The following is an 8122-nucleotide window of genomic DNA, read 5'->3' as shown; positions in this document are numbered from 1 at the left end:
TGTAGCTGTACGGGAACAGCTTGGCTAGAGGCGCAGCTAGATCTGGAGCACAAGGCTTCAGCACGACAGCCGGGATGTTTTCGGGGCCCACAGCCTTTGCTGTATCCAGATCCAGTGCGCTCAGCCATTTCTTGATATCATGTGGAGTGAATCGAATTGGCTGAAGACTGGCTTCTGTGATGGTGGGTCCTCAGGAGGAGGCTGATATGGATCATCCACTCGGCACTTCTGGCTGAAGATGGTTGCAAACCATCAAATGGTTGCAGCCTTGTCTTTTGCACTCACGTGCTGGGCTCCGCCATCATCGAGAATGGGGATATTCACGGAGCCTCCTCCTCCCATTAGTTGTTTAATTGTCCACCACCCTTCATGACTGGACGTGGCAGGACTGTAGAGCTTTGATCTGATCCGTTGATTGTGGGATTGCTTAGCTCTGTCTATAGCATGCTGCTTCCGCTGTTTAGCATGCATGTAGTCCTGTGTTGCAGCTTCTCCAGGTTGGCACCTCATTTTTATGTACACCTGGTTCTGCTCCTGGCATACTCTTCTGCACTCCTTATTAAACCAAGGTTGGTCCCCTGGCTTGATGGTAATGGTAGAGTGAGGGATATGCCAGGCCATGAGGTTACAGATTGTGGTAGAATACAATTCTGCTACTGCTGATGGCCCATAGCGCTTCATGGATACCCAGTTAAATCTATCCCACTGAGGAGTACTGATTCATCAGCTGAGGGAGGGTGGTAGGTGGTAATCAGCAGGAGGTTTCCATGCCCATGCTTGACATGAAGGCATGAGACTTCATGGGGTCTGGGGTCAATGTTGAGGACTCCCAGGGCCACTCCCTCCTGACTGTATACCACTGTGCCACCACCTCTGGACATACCCAGGGATGGTGATGGAGGAGTTTGGGACATTGGCTGAAAGGTATGATTCTGTGAGTATGACTCTGTCAGGCTGTTGCTTGACTAGTCTGTGGGACAGCTCTTTCAATTTTGGCAGAGTTGACTTGGCTGGGTGTGCCACTGTCATGTCCGAAGCCGGTGCCTAGGTCACTGCCAGGTGGTCCGTCCAGTTTTATTCTTATTATTGTTTCTCATAGCGGTTTGTTACAACTGCGTGGCTTGTTAAGGGCAGTTAAGAGTCACATATAGGCCAGACCAGGTAAAGACGGCAGATTTCCTTCCATTAGTGAACCAGATGGGTTTTTATGACAATCCAATAGTTTCATAGTCACCTTTACTGAGATACTAGCTTTTAATTCCAGATTTATTTAATTAACTGAATTTAAATTCGCCAGCTGCCGTGGTGGAATTTGAACTCACGTCTCGGACCATTAATCCAGGCCTCTGGATTACTAGTCCAGTAACATAACCACTATGCTACCGTTCCAGACGAGTAATAGTATTAAATAGTATTAAGTTTGTTTAGCTTACAGGACTATAGCGTGACTTGTTCCATACACAATGTAACGTGGTTTGTAGATAGGGTGACAATGCTGAATATTGTCAATCACAAAGGTTCAAAAGCCTCAGGCGGTTCAGGGATATGCCTTCTTTTGGTGTACATAAAACTGTTTACTAGGTGTCATTCTAAGCAGTGTTATGATCACAAAGTTTTACGTTAAGGATAAACAAACAGACCTAAGTTTGATCAATGCTCTTAAAACCAGGATCATAATCAATACTACAGCACAAGTATAAACTTGGCCCAGCTCCAAGTTTCTTTTTCTCAGCTGGGGGTTTCAGACTAAATCAAAGGCAGAACATTTTACAAAAAAGCGCAGAGGATTTCAGAGTTGAAAGGGCCAATCCCGATATTTTTGTTAGAATTCAGGAAAACTAATGTTGAACAAATCAGCTCAACGCAAATTCATGTATTTTTTTTTCCTTTTCTACAAATACTTGACTCTTTCATAAACTGGAAAATACACTTCATCTGTCAGGCTTCATGATCTATACAGAACTAGTCTAAATCAAACTTTTGTTTCACAGGAATGCTTGTTGGAAATAAAAGTTTGGATGGGACAGCAGGAATAAGCGGTCAACTGAACTCCAACATTGTACAGTGTGGAGTTCCAGGTCCTCTAAATCTGTGAGTGTATTGTATGTAGCAAATATCTGGGCACGTGAGGAAGGAAGAACTTGCATATCTATAGCGCCTTTCACAACCTCAGGGTGACCCAAAGCGCTTTGCAGCCAATGAAGAACTTTTTGACGTGTAGTCACTGCTGTAATGTGGGAAACGCAGCAGCTAATTTGCACACAGCAAGCTCCCACAAACAGCAATGAGATAATAACCAGATAGTTTTTTTTTGTGATGTTGGTTGAGGGATAAATATTGTGCATGATGCCGGGGAGAAGTCCCTTACTCTTCCTCAAATAGTGCCATGGGATCTTTTGCGTCACGTGAGAGGGTAAACGGGGCCTTGGTTTGATGTCTCATCTGGAAGATGGCCCCTCCGATTGTGCCAGCCCAGATTATGTGCTCAGATATGGCACTCATTTTTGTCGACATTCACCAGTGTTGCATTCCATATCAGTTTGATCCGGGAGCAGCTGCACCGTTCTGGATTCCAAATGAACAAAGCAGATCATTGGCCCATTCCTGTCAAAACAACTGACATAAGAAAACTACCAGGCACTTGGTCTAAGCATTAAACAAAGCTTTAATCAACTGTTTTACAACATGGAGGTCCAGTTGTGTCCTTCACTAGTTCCTGTTAAGAATGTCCTGCGCAAGCTGGGCCCGTGCCCGAGTATTTATACTCCCCCTGGACAGCGCCACCCGTAGGCCGCTCAGTATTATTTCATAAGTCTTTCTTTAATGAATGACTGATTCATGTCACCAACCATTGAATTTGTCCACATTTGTGGAGATCGCCAGTCGTACAGTTTTCATCTGTTACTTGAACAGAAATCTGAATGAAACAAAGGGGACACACGCAAGGGAATTTCACCAGGCTTCACTGCCGGCGTGGAACAAGCTAATGACAAGCACTGCTCAGAGATTCTTCTTCTTAGGCAGTCCCTCGGAACCGAGGATGACTTGCTTCCACATTAAAAATTAGTTCTCAGGTGACTGATGAGTCCAATGTGGGACCTACAGTCTCTGTCACAGGTGGGGCAGATGGTGGTTGAAGGGACGGGTGGGTGGGGTGCTTGGGTTGACGTGCGCTCCTTGCGCTGCTTGCGCTTGGCTTCCGCTTGCTCCCGGTGAAGAGACGCGAGGTGTTCGGCGTCTTCCCGGATGCTTCTCCTCCACTTTGTCGGTGGGGATGTTGCACTTTTTCAAGGAGGCTTTGAGGGTGTCCTTGAAGCATTTCCTCTGCCCACCTGGGGCTCTCTTGCTGTGTCGGAGCTCTTGTTTTGGGAGCCTCGTATCGGGCATGCAGACGATGTGACCCATCCATCGGAGCTGATCGAGTGTGGTCAAAGCTTCGATGCTGGGGATGTTGGCCTGAGCGAGAACACTGATGTTGGTGCGCCAATCCTGCCAATGGATTTGCAGGATCTTGCGGAGGCAGCGTTGGTGGTACCTCTCCAGTGCTTTGAGGTGCCTGCTGTACATGGTCCATGTCTCTGAGGCATACAGGAGGGCGAGTATCACTACTGCTCTGTAGACCATGAGCTTGGTACTGGGTTTGAGGTCCTGATCTTCAAACACTCTCTTCCTCAGGTGACTGAAGGCTGCACTGGCAAACTGAAGGCGGTGTTGAACTTTGTCATCGACGTCTACCCTTGCTGAGGTATAGAAAGTGGTCCACATTTTCCAAGGCCTTGTTGTGGATTTTGATAATCGGGGGGCAGTACTGTGTGGTGGGGCCAGGTTGGTAGAGGACCTTTGTCTTACGGATGTTTAGTGTAAGGCTCATGCTCTCGTACGCTTCGGTGAAGGTGTTAACGATGGTTTGGAGTTTGACCTCCGAGTCTGCGCAGATGCAAACGTCGTCTGCATACTGTAATTCGATGACAGAGGATGGGACGACCTTGGATCTGAACTGGAGGTGACGGAGGTTGAACAGTTTCCCGTTTGTTCTGTAGATTAGCTCCACTCCAGCGGGGAGCTTACTAAGGGTGAGATGGAGCATTACAGCAAGGAAGATCGAAAAGAGCGTTGGTGCGGTGACACAGCCTTGCTTGACCCCGATCCATATGTGAATTGGGTCTGTGGTGGAACCGGTGGTCAGGATCATGGCTTGCATGTCATAGTGAAGCAGGCCGAGGGTGGTGACAAACATTTGAGGGCAGCCGAATTTGAGGACACTCCATAATCGCTCACGGTTGACAGTGTTGAAGGCCCTTGTGGGGTCAAAGAAAGCCGTGTACAGTGGTTGGTGCTGCTCCCTGCATTTCCCTTGTAGTTGACGCGCGGTGAAGATCATGTCCATTGTGCCCCTTAGTGGGCGGAATCTTCATTGCGACTCTGGGAGGAGCTCTTCAGCCACTGGGAGAAGGAGATTGAGGAGGATTCTTGCGATGACTTTCCCTTTGGCAGACAGCAGGGAAACTCCTCTGTAATTACTGCAATCGGACTTGTCACCTTTCTTGAAGATGGTCACAATTACGGCATCTCTGAGATCCCCTGGCATGCTGTCCTCCTTCTAGATAAGAGAAATTAGTTCATGAATTCGCGCCAGTAGTGCAAGATGGCTCTTGGGCTGACAGCTCCCTAGGGAGCTCCTTTGCTGTGCAATTTTACCCTTGGCCATCTGTTGCCATCCTTTGCTCTTTCTCCCCCAGTCTCCTCTCTTCTGCTGTTTAAGTTCCCCTGGCTCTAATAGCGGGTGCATTTTATCCCTAACTGCAAGTTTAAGCTGCAAGGTTAAAGTTACCTGAGCCCACTGCCCATCCCCCGACCATGCCTGTTCTTCAGAGATTAGGGATGATTAACGCTACTCAATCATTCCACCTACATTGAACATCACAGCTAGGGAGCTCCATGGCACCAATCTTTCCTGATACCTACCTCTGATTGACTGGAGATGATGATGTGACGTGGTCCTCCGACCTGCCTCTCCAAGGTCTGCTCGGTCCATCCCTTCTCCTTACTGCCCTGCCTCTCATTGTTCCAACTCCCTCCACTATTACTGGCAAACCACTTGAAATTTGGAAGGTGGGGCAAATGATAAAATGGCCATACTTAGCAGCAAAATAACCACAGAGCCCTGGAAATTCTACTCACTGTATTAGGCTCCGTAACTTCCTCAAGCCAATTCATCCAATATTGCCATCAAAATCAACAAAAAGACAGAAATAAACTGAAAAGGTTAAGGTTAATGAGAACTATTTGTAACTGTTTGATTTTCCTACGAGTGGCAATTGATTGCAACAGACACTAATATTGCAACATAACATCAAAAAGGTGGCAGTTGTATTGTGTACATAAATGATCATTAAAGTGTCATTGCTGGCCTGTTGCTAATCCTTAAAATGAAATACAACCCACTCGCCCTCCATTAGAAGACATGCTCTAATATTGGGTTACATCTCAAAGAAAGTTCTGAATCTGAATTGCTCCAAATACTGTCATAATTCAGATATTTCCTTGCGTGCGCCAGGGACCCGGGTTCAAATCCGGCCTCGGGTGACTGTCTGTGTGGAGTTTGCACATTCTCCCCGTGTTTGCGTGGGTTTTCTCCGGGTGCTCCGGTTTCCTCCCACAGTCCAAAGATGTGCGGGTTAGGTTGATTGGCCATGATAAAAAATTGACCCTTAGTGATAGGGGGGATTAAATACGTGGGGTTACGGGGATAGGGCTTGGGTGGGATGGCTGTCGGTGTAGGGACCGGGTGCTAGGGTTTGGATGATCAGCCATGATCTCGTTGAATGGCAGAGCAGGCTCGAAGGGCCGAATGGCCTACTCCTGCTCCTATCTTCTATGTTTCTATGTTTCTATATGTCCGGTGCAAATGAAGCCCATTAAACAAGGCAGCCTCAGATTACACTGGCCCCAATGCAAAGGTACATTTTTGGGACCAGATAGCGACCTGCTAAACAAATTCAGTGTGAGGCTGCCATGCATGGTTGAAGAGCCCAAAAGTCCTGGAACACTAATTTTCCATTTCATGTGCAGTGGCACCCCACGTTTCAAAGGGACCGAGTACGTATGGGCAATTTCACTTGCCTTCATATGCATCAGTTCTTTTTACCAGTAAAAGTTGAGGGGGATTCACATTATGATGGCAAATAAGTCAGAATAGTTTCTCCTTTCAAAATAATGATTAAAGTTGATCTATTTCCATTTGTGTAAATCACCTGTCCGTCAAACGGGCGAGTGCATCTCGGTTTTTACCAGTCGGATTCGTGCATCGCAAATTTGCGTGGCAGAAACTGATCCATCAGGTGACGTTTTCGCACTCCTCAAGCAACCACTAAGCCTCTTAAATCACTGTTTCTTCTCAGTGGGTTCTGACTCCAGCTCCACGGTGAATAAATCAGATTGCTTCAGTGACGGTCGCTCACACTGTCCACTGAACGTAACTTCCCTGATTGTGGCCACTTTGTCCCTTTTTGACCGGCTCCTGGAACAGCAGCATGGCATTCAGGGGACCAGATAGTGACCTGCCAAACAAGATCCTAGATTGGTCAGTGCATTTGCTGCTAGCTAAGCTCAGAGCACAAAAGTCCTGGAACGTTGTTGAAAAGAAGAACCAGAACCTAAAGGTAGCCACCAAGGTGATGCAAATTGCAACTGCTATAGCCTTTACCATGGACTGCATGCATACAGCTCAATGTATACCACTCTTCAACTAAAGCCATTGTCCTGTACTGACATAGATATAATAAAAGACTTGCAAGACTTGCATTTATGTAGAGCCTTTGACAACCTCAGGATTTCCAAAAGCGCCTTACAGGCAATGACGTACTTTTGGAGCGTAGTCACTGTTGTAATGTAGGAAACGTGGCACCCAATTTGCGCACAGAAAGGTCCCCAAAACAGCAGTGATAAATGATCAGATAATCGGAACACCTCCGTTCAGTCCGTAAGGGTGACCCCGAGCTTCCGGTCGCCTGTCATTTTAATTCACCACTCCATTCCCACTCGGACCTCACCATCCTTGGCCTTTTGCATTGTTCCACGGAAGCTCAACGTAAACTCGAGGAACAGCACCTCATCTTCTGATTAGGCACTTTGCAGTCTTCCGGACTCAATATCGAGTTCAACAATTTCAGATCATAATCTCGGCCCCTATTACATTTTTACTTATATTTTTTATCCACCCCTTTGCAGTTTCTCCCTTACCCCCCTTTCCTTTTTTTTTCTCTCTCCCACATGGCAGCTGTCTCCCTTCTGCCAGGACATTTCACACCTAATCTGAGCCGTCTTTTGTCTCCACTAGTCCTATCACCATCTCGTCTCGTTTTGAATACCTCTTAATGTCTCTTCACTTCTTTTGTTCTGTCCCAGCCCTGCCTTTCGATCTATTTCATTTCCTTTCCAGTTTTGAAAAAGGGTTAGACCCGAAACGTCGACTCTAATTTCTCTCCACGGATGTTGCCTGGCCTGCTGAGTTTTTCCAGCATTTTCTGTTGTTATTTCGGATTTCCAGCATCTGCAGTATTTTGCTATCAATCCGTTTTAGTGATGTTGGTTGAGGAATAAAATCGGCCAGGAAACTGAGGAGAACTCCCCTGCTCTTCTTCAAAATAGTGCCATGGGATCTTTTACGTCCCCGAGAGGGCAGATGGTGCTCGGTTTAACAACTCATCCGAAAGACGGCACCTCCGACAGTACAGCACTCCCTTAATACTGCATTGAATTGTCGGCCTGGATTATGTGCTCATGTTCCTGTGTCATAATGAGGTTTCTTCACATCTGCAGTATGCATGCTATGGCTGTATAGGAAAGCAACATGAATTTTGTTAAACAAACTCTACCAACAGCATCGAACGTTTAGAGAAGAAAAATGGTTTTCAATTCCAGGCCTGCAGTGGCACCAGAGGGAGTCTGAAAACAGTGAAGCCCCTGACATCCTTTTGAGCAAAGGATGATGGCCCTCATTGCCATAGAGACAGTTGAAGGTACTTCTCCTGATGAGGTAGGAGGGAATGCGCACCAGGTGATATGTACAGAATTCATGCTACCTTCTCCTGATTTGCACAGCAGTTAACATCAGGGCTTT

Source organism: Somniosus microcephalus, chromosome 17 (genome assembly GCF_052327205.1).
Source record: "Somniosus microcephalus isolate GS21.2 chromosome 17, FLI_Smic_1.0, whole genome shotgun sequence".
NCBI classification, from domain to species: Eukaryota; Metazoa; Chordata; class Chondrichthyes; order Squaliformes; family Somniosidae; genus Somniosus; species Somniosus microcephalus.
Note: the sequence above shows the minus strand (reverse complement) of the source record.